The following is a 23,721-nucleotide window of genomic DNA, read 5'->3' as shown; positions in this document are numbered from 1 at the left end:
AAGAATACAGGCCTTAGGAACAAATCTACTTTTTCTCCTCTTTCAAATCAAGTTCCCCCACAGGTACTTACTTTTGAAAAGGCAGTAAATGCGCAAGTCAACAAGATCTGTGCCAACAATGATAGACAATTTCAGAACCTCACCAAGAATGAACGGCTAGCGATGCAAAATCTAGCTTCAGATGATACTATCACAATCAAACCCGCTGACAAAGGGGGAGCGATTGTGATTATGGATACCACAGCCTATCGCACGGAGTGTCTCAGACAACTAGGAGACACCCGTTTTTATAAACAGTTGAATGAAGACCCAACGAAGAGGCTAGAACTAGAGATCAAAATAGCTGTAGAGGAAGCGTATACCAATGGGTGGATAACGTCTCATGAATCCACTTTTCTGAGAAAGTCTTTTCCAGCTGTACCTTATTTTTACACGCTTCCCAAGGTGCATAAAGACCAGAGGCCTCCACCTGGTCGTCCCATTATTTCGGGACTGGGGTCCTTGTTGGAACCACTTTCCACATTTGTAGACCATTTTCTAAGACCTTTGGTAGTGGAGATGCCCACTTATTTGAAGGACACTAAGGATGTTCTTCTTTTAGTTGACAACATTGATTTTGACATGGAAAGAGATTTTCTCGTCTCCTTTGACGTAGATTCTCTTTACACGTGTATTCCTCAGGATGAGACTCTTGCTGCCATTGAAACTTTACTACGAGAGAAAGCACTGGACTCCATTACTCCTGTTCCATTTATTATCAACTGTGCCAGGTTAGCTATGAAAGAGAATTTCTTTAAGTTCGAGGACCAATTTTTTCTGCAGTTGTCCGGAACATCGATGGCGAGCGTTTTTGCTCCCAGTCTAGCTAATCTCTACGTGCACATTTTTGAGCAGGAACATATCTTCAACACCAACAATCCATACAAAGATCACATCCGTCTATGGAGACGATATATTGACGACGTGCTGGTGATTTGGAGAGGTAATCTTCCTTCTATCATGGAGTTCAAAGAGTGGCTTAATGGTAGGAATGCTTACTTGAAGTTCACTTGCGAATATAGCAAGACCAACTTACCATTCCTGGACATCATGATCTCTCCTTTAGCAGGAGGTTTAAGTACTGAGCTTTTCAAGAAACCCATGGCTAAGAACTCCTTTTTGGACTACAACAGTTTCCATCCGCAAGCTTTGAAGGCAAATCTACCCTTTGGGCAATTTTTGCGAGTCAAAAGGAATTGTTCTACCATGGCAAAATATAAAGAGCATGCTGAGAACCTGTCGGTTCAACTTGAAACCAGGCGCTACCCGAAATAACTCATTAAGCACTCTATGAAACGTGCAGCTAATAACAATAGGGCCGCACTACTAGAGCCTATCAATCCTAAAGAATCTTCTGAGAGGATTACTTGTGTCAACACATTTTGTAGCTTCTCTCACAAGATAAAGAAAAGCATTCTGTCTAATTGGAAGATCCTGAATATCGATACGAGACCACTACCCCACCCACTTTTTGCTTTTAAGCAACACAGGGCACTCTATGGGATTTACCACCAGTGCGAGGTAATTTCCCCTGTGGCTCTTGTTCAGTCTGCTCCCAGACGACCCATACAGCTGAGGTTGAGATTGGTTCCTCTAGGCCTTGGGTACTTATGACTCACACTAATTGTAATAGTGAAAACTTGATTTACATGATTACATGCCCTTGTTCCCTCCGCCATGTGGGTATGACCACACGCAAGGTCAAGACCCGCATCTTGGAGCACAAGAGCACGATCAGGTGCAAAAAGACCGCAACAAGGTTGACCAATCATTTCTTGACAGTCCAACATGGCCCACAAGACCTTCGTTGGGCAGTTTTAGAGAAACCATTTATTCCCAGACACATCGTCGATGTATCCACTTTTCTATTCAGGCGGGAACAGTGGTGGGTGCACAAACTTAAGACAGACCTGTTGGGTCTGAATGATGAAATTCCATGGGTTTCTTTATAATCTACCTCTGGAGGATACATAGTTTAGGTCCATGCCTTAGACTACGCCAATCATTGGAAGAGACTTTATTGCTCTGTGAGGCGATGACCTACCTCTGTAGATAATATAGTTCTGTTCCATGTCTTAGATTATTACAATCACTGTAAGGGACCTTGCTGCTCTGTGAGGCTATGACCTGGATCGAGATCCCTGTTGGTTCTATTTATCAGTATGGATAAACTACTGGGGCTCTACCTATTCCTATTTTTTTTGTTGAGTCCCTTCCCATTTTTTCCAGTAGTCTTCTTCTTCTTCTGTTAGAACTGATATACCTGTGCTGTGCTCATGTGCACCAGTATTGCGGTGTGTGCACGATTCTGGTCACACTATTTCACATAATAACTTGGGGTGCCCTTTTTTTCCATCTTCCGTGTGGGTCGGTGGACATGATGGCCCGTTTGGTACAGCCACTTAACGCTATTTTGCTTCCGCCGCATAAAATGTGAACGCACTTTTCTTACACGCATGCGCAACATTAAACTCGCCGTTTTTCTGCCCTGACGCATGCGCGATTTAGAAGTGTCACCGCTCTTGCACATGCGCGCTAGAACTACGGTCTTGAATACAACACACCAGATCTCATTTAGCGAGATCTTTTCTGGTAATTACTCACAAAATCTCGCGAGGCACTCACCTCCGGTTACAGGCTCATTTCAAGCCCGGAGTACCGACGGAGAGGTGAGTGTCCTTGCTGCAATTTTCTGCCTGTCCAGACGTTGATAAGATTCTTCCATTCAGACGTTTCTAACTAGTGATGGGGTTTTTGGCTCCTAGTTTGTCTGGTAGTTTACAATAAGGTTCTTTTGCTATTTGTTGGGCAAGACCTTTTTGAGTTCTTATTTCCCATACACGTGCGCTGAGGATTTAGGGTGTTTTTAAGCTACTGGCGAAATAGCATCAATCTTTTATTGATGTGGTGCATGTGGCCACTATATACAATTACTTTGAGTGGCTCTTTTGAGGTTTAGGAACCTCATGACTGCGTCGCTTGGTCTTGAGATTAATAACCATCTCGAGCCATTATTCACGTACATTGATCATTCATTGTTGTTTATTGCTTACGTATGGAAACGTCAAGCTATTCATTTAATTTACTGTGCTTTTACTCTTGCATTTGTGGTTCCCCTTTTTTACACTACATACTACATTAGGTCCATAATAGGAACAATGTTTTTCCGGTACCTTCATGCAGTTAGATCCAATTATGGTTTTCACATCGTTTTTTCTAGAGAGGTGCCCCATCCTGAGCTGTTGCCAGGTTGAGGTGAAATGTTTACCCAGCTGACTGCGGGTAAGCCTTGTTTTCACTTTGTATTAGAATTCCCAGTATTTAGACTTTTGGCATTTGACAACAGAATCACAGATGAATTGTATATTATGCTGTGCTTTGTCCATTTCCTCCTCTGCAGGTAATGTTTTTTAGAAGAACAGACAGACTGATTCAAGTTCCTGTTCGTATATCCTTTTTTGTTTATATCACTTACACATTTATGCAGCAGCACCATTAAAGGTCCTGATGAAAGCTCTGCCCACGATGGGGCTTTAGGCTGAAACATGTCGACCATTATTTTCTACTTCACCAAAGCAGTTTAAATCTATCCTGCTGGTGCACTGTTTTTTAATTCTGGTAGAGAATGTATTAGAATAAAGTATATGATTTACACTCTCTAACTAGTTTTAATTGCACTTTCTGCACATTTATTTATACTTTGCGCTGCGTCCTTCCTCACATTTACGTAGCTCATCATTTGTGGATTTAGTTAACTCCACCTATATTTGAAAAAAACATCCCTGAGCTCCTTCCTCGTAGAGAGGAAGCTGTAGCCCCCGGAGGAACTAGGTTTTCCTCTGGGAGGAGATTCCCAAATGATGAAGCATGTCACCTACGGTGAGTGAGGGAATTCGTCCTTTAAAGGGATATGCCCACAGTTTTATGCTGTGAGGTATAGTCATTGGTCTAGATCTGAGAGGTTGATATAATTGGAATAGTATATGTATACATATTTTTGTAATAGTTTGTTCACTGACCCCAAGATTTCCTACTGTTTTTTGTTCTTCGTGGATAGCCATACCCGATCTCCCACCTGATACGTAGGCCCTTCTTGTCTATGATGATCGGCCCATTTCTTGTAGAGTCTTTTGGCTTGAACCAGGTTTGCTTGTATCCGTTTGTGTATTCTCAGGAGAGATCCAACTTGTGCCATCACCGTCGGATGGTTCTGCACTTCCCTTGGAATAACCAGAGGCAGCGTAGTGGCTTCATGTTCGCTCTGAACCGTGTTTCCTTGATAGAGCTGTGCTAAGTATTGCTATAGGATAGTTCGGCCAACCACAACAAGGAGACCCAAGATTCAGTGGCTTCCTCAGAATAACATCGCAAGAACTGTTTTAGGGTTTGATTCAACCGCTCTGTTTGTCCATCGGTTCGCGGATGGAAGCTGGTGGACAGAGCGGCTTCCACATGAAGGGCCTTACACCACATACACCAGAAGCAGGCAACGAACTGGGGTTCTCTATCGGATACAATGACCCTAGGAAGTCCGTGTAATCGAACCACATGAGCTAAAAGCATCTGAGCTGTCTGTCCCGCCGTGGGAAGGTTCTTGCATGGAATAAAGTGACCCATCTTAGTAAGACTATCTATAACAACCAGTATAGCGTTGTACCCCTGGTCCTTTGGTAAGTCTAGGACGAAATCCAGACTGATCGTTTGCCACGGTTGTGATGGTGTGGGCAACGGCATCAATCTTCCCTTGCCTTTACTTTGTTCCCCTTTTGCACGCACACACGTCTCACATTGCGACACCCATTGTTCTAGGTCTTTAGCCATTCCTTCCCACCAGAAATGACGCTGGGTTGGATTGGAACGTTTTCTTGTGTCCCGGATGACCTGCCAACACTGCGTCATGACACCAGTTGAAAGCCTTCAAAAGGAGATCGTGGGTAGGCAGGTACAGCTTGTTATCGTGCAAAGGAACACCATGTTTGAGGACTCTATGAGGGTTTTGATCCGCCCATTGCTGCCACTGATCTGGGGACCGATTGTTCGTGACCTGTTCATGGAATTTCTCCACTGTAACCACACACAGGACCTTTTCGGGATCCACGATCGCCTCCAGAAGATCTTGTTGAGGCGCATCGCCTCCTAGCCTTGACAAGGAGTCCGCTTTCTTGTTGTCCGATCCGGGACGAAAGGTGATCAAGAAGTCATATTCTGCGAAAAACAGCATCCACCGCATCTGTCTCTGTGAGAGATGTTGAGCTGTCTTCATGAACTGCAGATTCCTGTGGTCCGAGTACACGGTGATGGGATGTTGGGCCCCCCACAAGTAGTGTCTCCACTCTTGGAAGGCCTTCTTGATGGCCAATAGTTCTTTTTCGGCCACGGTGTAGTTGGTCTCAGCAGTGTTCAACTTTTTGGACAGGAAGGCCACTGGATGTAGCTGTCCTGTGTGCTTATCTCTTTGCGACAACACCGCACCAACCGCAATATCGGAGGCGTCCGCTTCCACTATGACTGGAACGTCGGTTTGTGGGTGTCGCAGGATGGGAGCGGTACAGAATGCTTTTTTAAGTTGTGTGAATGCTTCCATAGCTTCGGTGGTCCACAGGAAAGGCGTTCCTTTCCTCAACAACCTAGTCACTGGAGAGGCCAGTTGAGAAAAGTGAGAGATGAATCTCCGATAGTAGTTGGAGAAACCCAAAAAGCACTGCACATCTCTCACACTTCTTGGAACAGGCCAATCCTGAACCGCCTCCACTTTTCTCTCAGCCATACTAAATCCCCGAGGGCTCAAATTCACTCCCAAAAACTCGACCTCAGTAACGCTAAACTCGTACTTGCTTAGCTTGCAGTATAAGCTGTTTTCTTGCAGTCTTTTGAGGATCATGAGTACGTGGCTCACATGTTGTTCCGGAGAGACTGAAAAGACCAAGATGTCATCTATGTATACTATTATGAATCAGTCTATGTATTCCTTGAGCACGTCGTTAAGGAAATACTGGAAAGCCGCCGGGGCATTTACATAACCCGAACGGCATAACCAAGTATTCGAATAACCCGTACCGGGATTTAAACGCAGTTTTCCACTCATCCCCCCTGCGAATCCGCACCAGGTGATAGGCCCCTCTCAGATCAAGTCTGGTGTAGATGTTGGCCTCCCTCACCTGGTGCAGCAATACTGGGATGAGTGGAAGCGAGTATCGATTTTTCACGGTGTTCTTGTTCAACATGCGATAATCGATACACATCCTAAACTCGCCATTGGCCTTCGCTATAAAAAAAAGCAGAGAGGCGGCTGGAGAGCGAGAAGGACGAATGAATCCAATGGAACTGAATTTTTCTAGGTATTCACGCAGATGTTTGGTGTCGGGTTCTGACAATGCATAGACTCTGCATGATGGAATCACGGCTCCATCTACCAGGTCTATGCGACAATCATATTCGCGATGTGGGGGTAGTATCTCGGCCTTGGCTTCACTGAATACCTCCCGATACAAGGCGTATTCTGGAGGTAGTTCGGTCTCTTTCTCCGCTGCAGTGGCCACATGATAAATCTGTGCTAGGGCCGATGTGTGTGAGACATTACTTTTCATGCACTTAGCAAGGCATTCCGTTGAGCTAAAACAAATAGTTTTGTGTCTCCAATCCATGGTAGGGTTATGTTACCATAACCATGGAATACCCAAGATAACTTCGTATTGTGGGGCTTCGATTATGTTTAGTGTAATATCCTCCACGTGATCCTGGGGATCTCCTTGGAGGACCAATTCCACTATCTCTGTGTGTTCTGTAATGGGGCCGGACTTCAAAGGAGTGCCGTCTACTGCTAACACTTTCTCTGGCTTGTTGTTAGGCAACCTGGTTAATCCCAGTCGCTGTACCAAACCGCAATCTATAACGTTTCTGGTGGCCCCTGAATCAATCATGGTACATACCCGGTGTTGTTGTTGTCCCGTCCTAAGGATCATGGACAGCACTATGTGAGATTCAGTGCTTTTTTCCTCAGTGACCGCCAAAGACGGCAGTCTCCATTCCTTCTCGGCTGATTCCATTTTTGGTAGCTCCGTCTTGAGTGAGTCTCCTTTACCGGAGGTCTCTACGGACGTGATAGCCACTTGCTTACCCGCATAAAACGTATTCCTTTTCTCGGGTTTCAGAGGGCAATCCCTCACAAAGTGTCCCTTCTTCCCACAGTACATACAGAGTCCTTGTGCCCGGCGATTCTCTCTCTCTGTCTTTGACAATGGGGGCCTAATAGCACCCACGTCCATTGGTTCAGGACCGGGTTCCCTCGAGGAGTAAGCGGAACGACTCTCTTGCTCCATACCGACCATAGTCCTCTCACCTTTTCTACGGTCCCCTCCCCTCTCCGCTAGTCTATGGTCCAACCGCAACGTGAGATTGATTAAGTCGGTGCATGTGGTAGGTTGCGGATCTATCTGTGCCAACACGTCCTTCAACTCATCCCTCAAATCCTGGTAGTAGAGAGACATTCTTTTCTCCTCTGGCCAGGCGGTCTCGACCGCCAAACGGTTAAAGGCCGTCATGTAGGTAACCAGATCCTTCTTACCCTGGCGTAGTTCCAACAATTCTCTATCTGCGCTAAGTGTTATGGCCCTGCGGTCGAACACCCTCTCGAATTCTCTCCTGAATGCTACCCAATCGGTAAGCAAGGAGTCATCGTTTCTAACCAAAGGAACCGCCCAATTGGCAGCATCCCCTGTCAGATACGAGATGGTAAAAGCCACCCTAGAAAGGTTAGTAGGGAACGATGAAGGTTTGCCGGAAAAATGAAGAGTTATTTGAGTAAGAAAAGTTTGAATCTTTAGTGGATTGCCTGCATACCTCTCCGGACTGGTCAAAGGTATGGGTGGTGGAACAGTCACCTGTATCTGTGGGGTACCTGCTGAGGCGTCAAAAGGATTCCTAGCCTGTCTATCCACCGTCTCTCTTAGAGCCGCCGTTTCAGCCAGGGACGCAACCAATTCCTGCTGAACCGCAGCCAAAGCCTGTAACACATCGTCTAGTGTCGCCATCTTTGCGAATGGCCCAGACCGGGAGGAGAGTCTTTCGTGGGTACGTGATTCTGACACGATTACTAGTCCTCCTCAGGATCTGGGCGATGCTCAAAGGGGTCCACCTCCTGACATCCCCAAACTCTGACTAGAATATATCCAGAGTATTGAGGCGATCAAGCAAGGGGACAGCTTAGGGTAGGTGCAGCGTGGGAAAAGGGAGACCTGTAACAAAAGGACATACAATTAGTATCAAATACAAGTCTGACTACACTCATATATTCTTGCTAATACCACTCCCGTACCTGCCAAGAACTTCCCTGTCTGCTGTACTTCCTCTGTCTAGTAAGATTCCTCTCTCACCGCTGGGAACGATGTACAAACATCTAGAAAACCAAACACAACCAGTTAGAGCTACATCACCCTTTTCAGCAAATAGTAATAGAAAAACATATAGTCTGCATACATACCCTACACCACACACCCTTGTAAACAAAAGAAAAGAAAGGCCATCTCCAGGAAGCTGATATATAACATAACCCTCTGACGGGGAGTCCATACAGTCAAAGTACTACGAGCGCTCCAGGAACACGCTTCCCTTCAGGGCCTCCAGACTGAATAACGAGAGAACCTGCTCAGGAAATGCAGGCTAGAGTCGCGTTTCACAGTAGTCCCAAAATCACCCTGTAACAGAAAAGTGGTACCTCCAATATTGTTCCCGGCACTCTCCACCACGTTACTCCCAGGCAAGCCGTATCTTCGGCAATCAACAGCAAAAGCAAAAGCAGCCAGTAATTCCTCCGTGTTTTACCTGGAGAGAGCATAATCACATGGAGACCATATCATTATCGGCCGGTCCTTTCCGCCGCAGCCGCAGACGGAAGTCAGGGCTCGGAACCGCTGGGGCTGTCCATCAGAGAACACCTCTGGAGCCTCAAGCGACGCAGACAGCCTTTTCCCCGCCGCCGCCGCGGACCAGGGAAACACGATATACTGACAGCTCCTGCCCGTCCGAGTCGGAACGAGGTGAAATCCAGATGACCCCACCTGAGGGTCTCAGTCACAGGACCAGGAAGAGTTGTTCGCTCCGTGGAACGAGAGCACCGGAATGTAGCGGTTCGAGCAGCAATGTGCAGAGCAGCCGCTCTGCATCCACGATTTCCACCAACAACAAGAATCACGTACAACGCTCCGTGCGTTGTACGTGGTTTATTAGTTCCGATCCCTCCCAGAACGATAGCCTCCTGGGATATGTAGTTCTGCTGCCACCTTCAGTCTTAATGATGTAGGCGCACTACTCGGTCAGAGCCTGACATAGAGTACTCGGGAGGGCCCATGCAACAGGGTCAAGAACAGCAGAGAAATAAGCATACGGCCGTTCTCCAAACTCTTGTGTTAAAACAGAAAGCGCGCAATCAGTCATCTCATGGATTGGGCGTAGTTAGGGGTACCAAGCACTGGAGCTGAACAAAGCGCAGTTTTTATTTGCTCAAAGGACTGCTGACATTCAGGCCTCCAAGTCAGGGGCTCATGCACATCTTTAGTGGTTAGTGCAAGCAGGGGTTTGCTTAGTAAGGAGTAGTTAGGTATCCACTGCCTACAGGAGGAAGTGATACCTATGAAAGAGTGCACATCTTTCTGAGTCTGTGGGATGGGCATTTTACCAATGGCACCGATGCGGTCAGGAGTCAATCTCCTACCCTCCTTTGACAGTAGGAGACCTAAATAGGTGACGTCCTGTCGATAATACTGAAATTTAGAAAGGGAAACTTTATGTCCATGGTGTGCCAAATGCAACTACAACTTAAGTGTGCTGTCTCTACAACCTTGTTCTGTATCTGAAATGATGAGCAAGTCATCGACATTCTGTAACAATACATCACCTGTGGGGAGCAACAAGGAATCCAATCGACCTTTCAATGCTTAACTATAGATACTTGGACTCTCTTTATAGCCTTGAGGAGCGCGACAGAACCTAAAACTTCTACCAGCTAGGGTGAACCCAAACAGATTTCTGCTATCAGGATGAATAGGAATACTGAAGAATGCATTTTTCTAATCAATGACAGAAAAGAATATAGCAGAAGAGGGAATCATTGTCAAAAGAGTGGTGATGTCAGGAACCACCTGAAACTGGGGAATCACTATTTTATTAACTTCGCCAAATCGATCACAAAACGATAATCATCTTCATGGTCATCAGAGGAACCTGGGGGCGCCCTTTTAAGAATCGGAAGAGGGCTATTGCAAATATTAACAGTGGTCTCCTCAACCACTCTTTTCCCAATCTAATCCTGCATGATCTGCAATCTATCAATCAGGGAATTGTAAGCGCACTACTCACCCATGAGGGTCTCAAGGCGCTGAGGGGGGGGGGGGTCCACAGATCTGTTTAGCCGAAGAGCCATGTCTTGAGACCCCTTCTGAAGGTGTTCAGGTAGGGGGCGCATCTGATGTCTGCCGGTAGCTCGTTCCAGGTCTTGGCAGCAATGTGAGAGAAGGTTCTTCCGCCTGCTATGGTTCTGTGGATGTGCGGGGCTTTGACCAGTGTGAGGTTGGAAGATCGGAGGTTTCTTTTGGGTACGTGGAAGTTGATTCTGTCGTTGAGGTATTTGGGTCCATTGTTGTGTAGGCATTTGTAGGCGTGAGTGAGGATTTTGAAAGTGACTCTTTTCTCCACGGGGAGCCAGTGGAGACTTCGTAGGTGTTGGCTGATGTGTTTGCGTCGGGGGATGCCGAGGACGAGTCTGGCGGTGGTGTTCTGTATTGTCTGGAGTTTGCGGAGTACTGACTTGTTGATGCCGGCATAGAGTGCGTTTCCATAGTCCAGTCTGCTGGTGATGAGTGCGTGGGTGACTGTCTTCCTTGACTCTGGGGGGATCCAATTGAAGGTCTGGCGGAGGATGTGAAGGGTGTTGAAGCAGCTGGAGGTGACAGCGTTGACCTGTCGGTTCATGGTGAGTGATGAGTCGAGTACGATACCGAGGTTCTTGGCATGGTCTGAGGGGGTAGGTGGGCTTCCGAGCACCAGGTGCTGTCCCATGCAGAAGGGGTGGTACCGAGGACGAGGACTTCTGTCTTCTCAGCGTTGAGCATTTCAGGCAGCTGTTGGTCATCCAGACTGCAGCGTCTTGCATTCCTTTCTGGAAGTTGAGTTTGGCAGTTGTGGGGTCTTCGGTGAGGGAGAGGATGAGCTGGGTGTCATCGGCGAAGGATACGATGTTGAGGCCGTGTTGTCAGATGATGGCTGCGAGGGGGGCCATGTAGATCTTGAAGAGGGTAGGGCTCAGTGATGAACCCTGTGGGACTCCACAGGTGATTTTCGTGGGGTCGGAGAGGGAGGGTGGGAGTCTGATCCTTTGGCTTCTTCCGTTGAGGAATGATCGGGTCCAGTCCAGGGTTGTTCCTTATATGCCTGCATTTTGTAGTCTGGCAACTATTGTGTGGGGGGAGACGGTGTCGCAGGCCGCTGATAGGTCGAGTAGGATGAGGGCTGCGGAGTGGGCTTGGTCCAGGAGGGTGTGGATGTCGTCTGTGGCGGCGAGTAGGGTGGTCTATGTGCTTTGGTTGCTTCGGAATCCGGAATGGGACGGGTCGAGGACGACGTTCTCTTCAATGAATCGTGTCAGTTTCCTGTTGACTGTTTTCTCTGCAACTTTGGCTGCGAAGGGGAGGAGCGAGATGGGCCAATAGTTCTTGAGGTCTGTGGGGTCAGCTGTGGGCTTCTTGAGCGGGGGTCTGACTTCTGTACGCTTCCACTCGTCTGGGAAGGTGCCTGTTTTGAAGGTGGTGTTGATGGTTCGTTGTAGTTCGGGTGAGATGGTGGCGCGACTCTGTGATAGATGTGAGGGGGGCAGGGGTCGGCGAGGGCCCCTGAGTGGATGCTTTTCATGGTCGAGGCAGTGTTTTCGGCTGTGATTGGTGTCCAGTTGGAGATGGTGGGCTGGCTGGTGTTTCTGGGGAGCCGTTTGTGGCACCTTGTGGATGGTCGATGAAGTGTCATAGAGGTTTTTGATCTTGAGGTGGTAATAGGTTCCTAGCTTGTCGCAGAGGTCTTGGGATGGGGTGATGTCTGTGGCTTCGCTGCGTGGGTTGGTGAATTCTTGCATGACACTGAAAAGTTCTTTGGAGTTGGTGGAGTTGGCTAATAAGGCTCGCTCTCCTGCCTGCGGTATTTTATATTAAGGGATACGAGGTAAAATGGCACCATCCTTAAGGCATCTTTGGACAGACACTTAGCGCACACCACATCCGGACCCATTGTCATATAGACACCTGCTGGGGAATAATAAATTGTTGCATGCAACTTTTTCAATAAATTCAAACCCATCATATTCTCACCACAATTAGATGTCAGCAAGAATAGCGAATCCACAGCGAAAGTGCCAATGGTCAATGCAAGAGGATTCAAAATGGGGCTTACAACTGGTACAATCACAACAAAAATTAACAGAGAGGGTCCATGAGAAAGTTTACAATCCTGCACCGATTCAATCCCCAAACACACTGTAGGTAAGAATGAAAAGGAATCTGCGGGTCTAATCGAGCTTGAACAAGCTAAAGTGTACAAACAGTATTGGTTTATAAGTATCTCCTGGATCTAGGAGGAGTCCTTTATAGAGGACAGAATCCTATCACCATCCCAGATGATGGGCCAAGTGACTCTGATTCCTCCACTAACGGTGTACAGCAGAGTAGAGGCAGAGGTCAATACACTAGACAATCATGGAAGAGAGGTACAAAAGGCCCTCAACAAGGACACTGGGGGCCACCGGCTCCATGGGGTTTTCCTTACCAACATTTCCAACAAACAATGCCGCCTTTCCAACCACAACCACAATATTTTGACAATCAATCTTTTTTAGGACAAGGTCCTGGACGCGCAAGAGGAAGGAGAAGAGGTCATCAACCACAGGTCAATTGGAACACTTTGCCATCTCCATCGAACACACGCAGCACGAAGAAGGGTCCACAAGCGGGCACCAGCTCTGAAACAACAACCTAGTGGTAAACGTGAACAATTGCATACTCACTAAAGATGAACTGTCATTGCTAAACAGAGGTTTGGGATTTGTTCCCACTTACTCTAGTGATCCTTTTCAGACAAGATGCGAACTTGCACAGTTTTTTTGAAAAATCCAGCTACATTTCTTCTTTGAATCAAAAGAATCTGAAACACAGAATGAATTGACGGATGCTTCATCTAAGAATACTGGACTAAAACCTCGGTCTACTTTCAATCCTCCAACACACCTGATACCAGACCAGGTTTTGACGTTTGAAAAAGTGGTCAATCAGGATGTTATGACTTTGTGCACCACCAGAAATAGGTTTTATCCAAACCTTCCTTCCATTGAAAAGAAAGCTGTACAAACTTTAGCTAATGACGCTTCAATTACAATAAAACCAGCGGATAAAGGCGTCGCGACTGTCATTTTAGACACAGCAGCATACCGGGCTGAATACCTCAAACAACGTAATGATAGACGAAGCTATCGTCCCCTAAAGATGGATCCCACGCCAAGGCATACCAAGGAAATCTCAGATCTGGTTGAAGAAGCAAAATCAGAAGAGTGGATCACTCCTCAAGCAGCCAGTTTTTTGGTTACTGCTCACCCGGTAATGCCATACTTTTACGTATTACCAAAAATCCATAAGACCCAGAGACCACCACCAGGTCGCCTGATTATATCTGGAATAGGGTCCTTGATGGAGCCTTTGTCAACATTTGTGGATAATTTTTTGAGACCAGTTGTAAAAGAGATGCCTTCCTATCTCCAAGATACAAAGGATATTTTGAGGTTGTTACCAGAAGTCAATTTTGATGTGAATACAGACTTATTTGTTTCCTTTGATGTAGAGTCCCTGTACACCTGCATCCCTATGGATGAGACTCTAGATGCAATACGGATACTTCTAGATCAAAGAGAGATGGACACAATCACTCCTGTACATTTCATAATGGAGTGTGTCAGAATCGCCATGAAGGAGAACTTTTTCAGATTTGAAGAGACAATCTACCTTCATACGTCGGGAACATCGATGGGCAGCGTTTTCGCACCTAGTCCTGCAAACTTGTACGTCCACCTCTTTGAGGAAGAACAAATAATGACAAAGGACAATCCTTTCCATGACCGAATTGTGCTATGGAAAAGATACATTGACGATATTTTCGTCATTTGGCGAGGGGATGCTGCAACCATCTTGGAATTTCACTCTTGGCTGAATACAAGGAACAGCTATCTCAAATTCATGGTTGCATACAACAAAGAGAGTCTCTCCTTTCTAGATCAACGGATTTTTCCATCAGATGCGGGACTGGCAAGTGAATTGTACAAAAAATCCAATGGCAAGGAATTCATTATTGAACTGCGATAGTTACCATCCCAAGTCACTTCATGAGAATTTACCGGTATGACAATTCCTGCGTATTCGGAGGAATTGTTCTGAAAAAGAAAAATTTCAATACCACGCTAAACAATTATCTCAACAATTACACGACAGACATTATCCTAAACATCTTGTCCGAAGAGCTCTTAAGAGAGCGTCCAACAATAACTGTGAAGCCCTCTTAGAACCACCAGTATCAAAACCACCTATGACACGATTAACCTTTGTCAACACATTTAGTACACTCTCAAACAGCATACAAAACAGTTTAAAGAAAAATTGGCAGATTCTAAATGTGGGAAATGAGAACATTCCGTTACCACTGTTTTCATTTAAAAGAAGCTCCAACCTTCATGACAACCTAGTCCACACCAGACCCAAAACAAAATCACAGACCACACCTAACACTTTGTGGGATGTGCCAGCGGTCCAGGGGCACTATCCGTGTGGTTTGTGCACTGCCTGTCCTCAAACAGAACACTCATTATCGATAGACATTGGTACAACAAAACCATGGATACAAAGCAAACACACCAATTGTAACACTGAGAGAGTCAAATACCTGTTAACATGCCCGTGTTCACTTTGCTATGTGGGTATGTCCACACGTAAGCTCAAAATAAGGATAAATGAACATAAAAGCACCATCAGGTGTAAAAAGCAAGCCACCAGACTTACCGAACATTTTGTGACACAGAAACATCGTGCAGCAGAAATGAAATGGACGGTTCTAGAGTAACCACTCATTCCTTCCCATGTGACAGATATTTCAAAATTTCTTTTTGTGAAAGAACAAAAATGGATTTTTAAACTTAAAAGTGATACTCAGGGACTTAACGATGATATACCATGGACCTCATTGTAAGATTTGTTACTGATCTTAATACCATAGACTGAGGACCTGGTTTTTAATCACAACTATTGAACTCCGGTGAAATATCTGTTTCGATTTATATTACACTCTGATTTAGAACTTGCATTCCAAATCATTTCTGAGCAACTATATACTTGCTAATCTTCCTGCCTAAATATCTATCATACACTTTTAGGGTTCCGCTTAGATAAGTATACATGTATGTAAAGAACACTGCCACATATCAATGTTAATCATAATTTATAGACCTCTGTTACAAAATGAATAGACATTTCTCCCTATCTCTGCACACCTATGTGCAGGTTTAAACTTACAAGAGTGATTTTTTTTAAAATTGTCTTTCACTATCCACAACATATTAAAATTTCCAGTAAGCTAATGCCCATTTTGCAGTTCATAGTCGACGCTCGTTGATGCACGTTACAAAGAACTACAATTCCAAGCCTGCACCTGTTTTGTAGTTCATAGTCCATGACATTTCTAAATGAATAGACATTTCTCCCTACATCCGCAGATGAGTAGATGTGCATGCGCTTCTTCTTTCCTTGTATTTTAGAAACAAACTGCCTGCATTTGGCATTCTGAGTAACATAAGTGCTTTAATTCAATGTAACTTTGACCGATGCACACGTGACACGATCTATTCGTAAAACTCCATCTCAATCGCATACGCATGCAATTACAAAGCGCTCCGAATATAAGCCCCAGAAGTTACTGTGATTAATGGGTTGAGAGACGTATTGACTGCTGAGCCCCTCAGTCTCACAGCCAATGTTTAGAAAGGCGCACACGCGTATCTCAGCCATTTCAATCGTGTTGTAAATAACGAAGTGCCTGGCGTGAATCCTGATGAAATAATTTTTTAAGAAAGAAGTCCTTTATGTGGCGCACCTAAAAATAGACGGTTTGTTGGTACTAGCAATATCACGGCCTGTATTTTCTTCTTGTTATTATATAGGAGAAATACATTGGTTCCGTTCTTCACATATTTTTAAATAAGGAGAAAAGAAGATTCACTAGGGTGCCATCATTGTAGCAAGGACTTTGCCATACGTTGAGTCATGATTTTGTGAATTGTTGATACATGTTAGATAGCCATATTGACAGACTGTTTGATGCAATTTGAATATGGCCTCTATATTTTATCTTTTAATTAGAGCGGTGCCTCATGGCCTGACCTGTGGCCAGGTGTGGTGAGAAGTGCACCCGTAAAACAATGGGTAAGCATAAATTGTTGTATTATATGTAAACAATACAAACAGGTATGAGATACACTTTAAGGTATTTAGCGATGGAAAGAGGTTGTCATCGCGGAGTACTCTTCTCACAGTATTGGTTTTCAAGTTTGATTTTACTGTGTTACATACAAGATATAAGTGTGTGTTCTTTGTTTTTCTTATAGGTTTCGTCCAAAGTCCTGTGACATAACACTTAACCACGTAGACATAGGACAATGTATGCTGTATCATTTTCAACCACATAAATCGGATATCTATATACTTTGTGTTTAATTTTCACTATCTTCATTGCAGTAGCGATCTATCACCTAGGTCCTAAGGAAGGCCGAGATCATAATTAATCGTAACGGCTGAAACATGTAGACCTTTATTTCGGACTAATGTAGTTATTTGTTTAAGCTGCATACGCACTGTTTTTAGTTTTGACACCAGGATAGATCATAATAAAGTTGTTTTTCTTCCTGGTAGCCAATTTTAACCCCTTGAGTGCCCCGCCCTTTCCCCCTCCTGTGCCGGGCATTGTATTAGCGGGCGGGTTCCATGACGAGATAGTCTCGTCATGGGCACAGCGCAACCGCGCTCCATGACGAGACTATCTCGTCATGGGCACAGAAGGGGTTAAATCACCTCTCACTCCGTCACTACACGTACTGCATCCATCACCCTATAAAACATCTATTTTTGCTTCGCTTCTAGTGGATTTAGTAGATCCTAGATTTGACTACCTAAAAACATCCCTGAGCTCCGGTTGTAGTCCTTGGTTGCACTAGTTTTTGCAACCAAGAGGAGGTCCCAGATGATGAAGCATGCCACTTCGGTGGGTGATGGGATTCCATCCTCTATAAAGGAATCCTCTTGGATCCTGGAGATACTTAGAAACCAATACTGTTTGTACACCTTAGCTTGTTCATGCTCGATTAGACCCGCAGATTCCTTTTTGTTCTTGCTTACAACCGGTACACCAGAAAAACCTACCAAAATATTATTATGGCCGGACAGAGCCACCCCAGGGACCATATTTCAAGAAACAGAACTTTTCGTCGCACCTGTGTCCACCAAAAATTCCTCAGTTGAACCTTGCAATTCTGCTGTTACAAAAGGACCACACTGATTTTCAGGTATCGGAACTGGTCCCCCTCTCTGTCTCTGGCTGTCCTAGCTGTAAGACATTCCTGTCACTTCAGCCACATCATAATCATCGCAGTAGTACTGTCCATCCCAAGGTCATCAAAGTAATTATTATCAGAACGACTCTGCAAGGCTGCAGCTTTCTGAGCCCTGCCTGCCCCGCCTGTTCCACGACCCCTTCCACAAGAACCTCATCCACTAGGGACCGCCCCCTTATGCAAAAGCACAGGACACTAGCTTTGCCAATGTTCCTCCTCTTTACAAAACAAACACTGATTCGGACCCAGGGTCTTAGCATTTGGCTGCTTACTAGTGCGTGGAAGCAAATTAGAAACAAATCTATTAACAAACAACTGAACACCTCATTCAATCGACAAATCCCGTCCACTATAATCCAGAAACATATCTTCAAACCGAGTGAAAAAATCAGATACACTATCATCCCTCTTTTGTCGACAAGCCGATAACTTGTTCCAATGAAACTTACTCAGGGGAATAAGAGAATGCATATACATAATGATACGGCCTGGCAAAGGCAGGATCTCTGCCTGAGGCTTATCACCTGGCTTTCTTTCCCGATCCCATACTTTAATTTGGTCCCACGTACCACCCAATTTAGCAACATGATCTTGTGCGTGCACTTGCCTCCAGAGATCAACCGGAACCAATAAACCAAAGAACATTTCCATATCTGCAAGTGTCATTACTGTTGAAGAGGCAGCTTCAGTCAATTCTTTATAATAAGCAGTACGATTTTTCCTAGGATCAGGTAACTGAGTCTTAAGAGACAAAACGTCACTCCTTTTCCATGGAGTATGAACCCATTGTTCTTGGAAACGAGCCGCCATACCTGGTCTAGAGACAATACCATTCTGATCTGTTAGCTCTGGTATTACAGGGTGATATATAGGATGAACCTCCCGCATTGGAAACTGAGATACCGAAGTGGGGCTCTTCTCAAGTAGCCTACCCCGGTAAGCAATCAATGTCATAATACTGCCAAAGACTTGGTCAGGCCCCATATTAGTGACATATACATGATCTTTAATATATAAAATCTGTGGCGCTGCATCTTTGAAACACTGCTCCCAAAGACTGATCAGAGTAGCAGACATTTTCACAACAAGATAACGGTTATGGCCTAAATTCTACCTGCACTCCGTTAGTCCCAGATGTAATCAAATGTGCTCACTCTTTTGGGCCAACTGAAAAAACCCCAAATCTATATAACAAATTCACAGCTTTGAGGAGCACAATAAAACCTTACATGAAAGAGTCCAAAGGATGTTTTGTAAATCACAGAGTTTTGTACACTATTTGCACTAGAGCAAATGACAGTAAAAGAATTCTATTAGTCATATGACACACAGATTATTTTCACAATTCCGATTGTTTTTCATCAGCTTTATTCAAGAATTATTCAAGCATTGAGATAAAAACTGGATGACAAATCCAAGATGAAAACAGCCTACGCGTTTCATCCCTATGCATAGGACTTCTTCAGGGCTGTTAAACATAAAATATACAAACAGACAACACATTAGAAAAACAATCAGACAAAAACGCCACTGACAAACGACAAATACTTAAATAATAAGGGTTATTATCCAATTTTATTCTTTATATTTCATCAATTTACAAACACATGCTTTTCCCAAAAATATATACATAAAAATATATTCCTTTATAACATAAACACATTAGTAACAAACTTAATCCTTTCCAGTCAATATACGAATATACATTACTCCAATAATTTTAAAACACGAGTTGTACATACAACTTAATTCTTACAACCTTTTTCCGCACATACACAATTGCTGGCTGAGTGAACCTTTACTCCCAATATTGCTGCATGTCATGAACCCTCTTTTCTGCTTTATTTCTGTATTCAACATTGCCCTAAATTTGATGCTCATTTCAATTTGACCTATTCATTATTTAGCTGTCATTTGGTTTACTGGTCATTAGCCTATTCTAGTTCACCCTCAGCATTAATTTTTGTTTCACTGATCACAAAGGGTAGTGATGCTCTCACATTGTCATACTTAATCTTGAGTAGTGCAGTACTATTCACCTTGGTTCTATATGTTTCATCTTGATAGTATAAAGTACCTGGCTCATGTTTTTCTAGCACCTTCTTATTTTAAGAATTATAATAAGTACCTTATGTCCCTTATGAGTATTGTGATGCAAGACAAATTCAAACAAAATTGGTGCAACAACGATTTCCTCACCTTTCTTTGTAATCCCCCAATTGGGCAGTCAATAAGATGTATTTATGTGTTCCAACAAGAGTCCTCTTTCCATCAAGCAACAAATACTATCGGCCCTTGCCGCGTGTTTCGTCTACCATGGAAGCGTGTAGTGCCTCCTAAAATCGGTAAAGATAACCCAAGTATTAAATGTCCACAAATTAGATCCTAATGCCACAATATTCCCCCAATTCTTACAGCACGTTAGGCCCATTAAACTGCTAATTCCTGTACATTCCATTTGTATTTGTATTTGTATTTGTTTTTTATATAGCGCATATATACCAACAGGTCTCTTAGCGCTTGACAGAGGAGAGGTAGCATTCAGGCCGAGGAGGACAGTCATGGCAATAAGAGGTAAATTAAGATGTATCCCTAAATAGCAGAGTTTTTAACTGCTTCCGGAAGGGAAACAGACCAGATTCCTTCCGTAAAGTGTCCGGCAGCTGGTTCCAAAGTTGTGGCAGGGGGACTGAGATAGCTCGTCCACCCATGGAGACAAGGTTACTCCGAGGGCAGGCCAGCTGAAAAGCTTCTGCAGAACGAAGCGCTCGCCCTGGCACATATTTGATTAGACGTTCCCTTATGTAGCCAGGGGCGTGACCATAGATGGCTTTGTGAGCAATACACAATCCTTTAAATTTTGAACGCTGTCTGACGGGCAACCAGTGCAGCTTACGTAGCAGGTGTGAGGCATGAGTCCTCCTGGGTAACCTGAGGATCAGCCTAGCAGCGTCGTTCTGTACTACCTGAAGTGTATTCATAAGTTTCCGGGGAAGTCCTAAGTAGAGCGCGTTCCCGTAATCGAGGCACGAAAGGATAGTAGCCGATACAATGAACTTCATAGATGAAACTGAGAGCAGGGGAACCAGTTTCCTCAGTTGTCTCAGCACGCCAGTACATATGCTCACCACCGAATGGACTTGGTGACTCATGGAGAGTTCTGAGTCGATCTTAATTCCCAGACTTTTCACAACTGGTGATGGGCTTGGCGGGGCCCCAAGTTCTTTGGGCCAGAACAGGCCACTCCAGGGGTTGTTTTTTACTGGAATGACAAGAACTTCTGTTTTTTCTGGGTTAATTTTCAAGGAGTTTACAGTCATCCAATTAGTGGTAAACCTTAAGATGTTTTGGACCGTCTCTTGAGCACGGGCCGAGTTGTCGATCCTCAGAATAAGCTGGGTATTGTCTGCATAGTTGAAGACTCTGCATTCCATGTTGGTCAATGCAGTCACCAAGGGCTGCAAGTATATGTTAAAGAGAAGTGGTAATAATGCGGAGCCCTGAGGGACCCCCCCGCAAAGGATGTTGCCCCTTTCCGATATATGATCACCAATTTGGACCCTCTGCGAACGTCCAGATAGAAAAGATTTTAACCAGTTGTAGACAGGCACCCGAAAACCCAGGTCCAACAGTCGAGTCAGTAGTGTTGAATGACTGACCGTGTCGAACGCCGCAGAGAGATCTGAAAGTATCCGGGCGCTCGGCTCTTTGTTATCGGCCTTTAATCTAAGATCGTCAAGTACAGATAACATAACTAGCTCCGTACTATGGTGGGCTCTAAAGCCGGCCTGGCATGGATGGAGCAGCTCAAGTTCTTCTAGAAAGCCAGAGATCGTTTTCAAGACATGTTGCTCCATGGCCTTCGCCAGGAAGGGGAGCTGAGAAATGGGTCTATAATTTTTCAGCTCAGCCTTGTCTGCTCCTGGCTTTTTTAATAGGGCGATAACTCTAACCTCCTTCAGGTTGGAGGGTACCTGGCCGGTGGCCAGGGAGTCGTTTAGGAGAGTAAGAATCTGACAATCCAAAGCTGGGAGAGCCATCCAGAAGATCCTTGGTGGACATGGATCGGTCGGTGAGCCTGATTTAGTTTTCTTTATCAGTGTTTCCAATGATTCTAGGTTCAAAAGGGGGAAATTTGTGAGGGATTGGTCTGATGAGGACGAAGGTAGAGCCAGCTCCTGGGAGCTCAGGGTGATGGGAGTTTTGTCAATGTCGCGAAGAATGTCTGTCACCTTCTGGAGAAAGAAAGTCTGTAAGGTGTTGACGGCAAAGGGTATTAATGATGATTTGGCGTTGACCTTTTTGCTGAGCTCGTTTAGGATCTTGAAAGTTTCCTTCTGTTTATTAGGAGCATCTTTTATCCGAGCCTCGTAATATTCAGCTTTCCTAATAGTAATAGATTTTTTATATAGGGTTAGTGAGGCTTTGTAGACGGTTAAGTCAGTGGGATTATAGGCTTTCCTCCACTGCCTCTCAGCCTTACGCAGGCTCTGTTTACTTTCCCGCAAAGCTTCGTTGAACCAAGGGGCCCCCTTGTGTTTGGATTTTATTCTTTCCCTGCGTTCCGGAGCTAATTGGTCAATAGCTGATTGGAGGGTATTACTAAGGGATTGGCTGACTATATCAATGTTGGTGTGGCCTCCCTCCGGAGTGCGTGCAGGTAATCTCTGTAGAGTATCTACGAGATTTCCCGTCTGGATCTTATGCCAGCTTCGCACTCTCCTCCATTCCAATAAAGATTGAGTTGAGGAGATATCCAGAGGGACCCAACAGGCGATTAAGGAATGGTCAGACCAAGTACATGCAGTAAATCATGCTGTAATAATGCGCCGGTGCGCGCACATTCCCAGCCCATATTCCGTGTTTTACGCTCAGGGGCACGCAAAGCACCAAGATTCCACATAGCCCCACACTCAATCATGCCCGGCTATCACATCATACACCCCACGACAATGTGTTGACGTTCTACAGAAAAAAGGGGGCCCCACCTGTTTAACCATACAATTATTTGCGGGAGACCCTTCACAAGTTTTCAATCTCATTTGAAAAGTCTTGTTGAAAAGCTATTAAAAGTACACAAGCGCACCCACTAACAGTGCTCTACTTTAACTCTCTACACAACAACCAAAGCAACGTTACAAGTGTTCAATTTACACAGTCTTGTTGAACAGCCATTATTGGCTAAGCTATAAAGCTACTCAAGTATATGGTGTGGGATGAAGATATGATGTTCATCACACTAGATGTTGCGAGCTTATATATGTGTATAAAAAAAGACCTTGGTTTGATGGCCTTAGACTCATTCTTATCCACGAGAAATGCAAGTTTGCATGAGGACTCAGAAATGTTAAAAGAGCTTGCTGACATCATACTCTCTAATAACTACTTACTGTATGAAGGAGATTGGTATCAACAGTTGCAGGGTTCAGCCATGGGGTCTAGGTTTGCCCCTTCTTACGCCAACCTTTTTATGGGTTGGTTTGAGAAGAGGCATGCCAGGGCACGAGGTGCCTCCAGGTGTACACGGTATATCCATTTTTAGGGCGCTTTATAGATGACATCATTCTAATTTGGGCAGGAACTTCAGTCCAGATGGAGGAATACTTTGGGTATCTGAATAACAGCAAACTGAATGTCAAATTTACCATGAACTCCAACAGCATGTGGATATCTTTCCTGTATGTTAAATTGTATATAAAAGATAACAAAATCCAGAGTACTCTCTTTCGGAAGCCGACTGCCTGCAATAGTATTTTAAAAGCAGATAGCGCGCATCCCACATGCACGATTAAAGTAATCCCCTTTGGAGAGATGCTGCGAGTAAAAAGAAACTGCAGTGAGGAAAGTGGATGTGGGAAAAATCTTAACAGCCTCACAAGTAGGCTGTCCTCATGGGGTTATGATGGTAAGATACTGAATGATGCGAGAAAAAATGTCGGAAACATTGGCAGGAGGGATCTCCTGAAGACGAAACCTAGGGATAAACAAGAGAAGCCTCTTGCCCT

At 44.7% G+C, this 23,721-nt stretch overlaps 1 long non-coding RNA gene across 2 annotated transcripts in view; it reads left to right on the top strand.

Moving 5' to 3' along the window:
• The first annotated feature begins 2,632 nt into the window (after positions 1-2,632).
• Positions 2,633-23,721, top strand: part of LOC146798520 (uncharacterized) — an 83,548-nt gene continuing 62,459 nt past the window's right edge. For both annotated transcript variants that reach the window (XR_014969175.1, XR_014969174.1), the window contains exons 1-2: positions 2,633-2,708; positions 16,470-16,532. This is a non-coding gene — a long non-coding RNA (uncharacterized LOC146798520). The remainder of the gene's footprint in view (positions 2,709-16,469; positions 16,533-23,721) is intronic.

This window comes from Triturus cristatus, chromosome 9, assembly GCF_964204655.1.
Source record: "Triturus cristatus chromosome 9, aTriCri1.1, whole genome shotgun sequence".
Classification (NCBI taxonomy): domain Eukaryota; kingdom Metazoa; phylum Chordata; class Amphibia; order Caudata; family Salamandridae; genus Triturus; species Triturus cristatus.
This window is presented reverse-complemented; position numbering and strand designations above follow the sequence as displayed.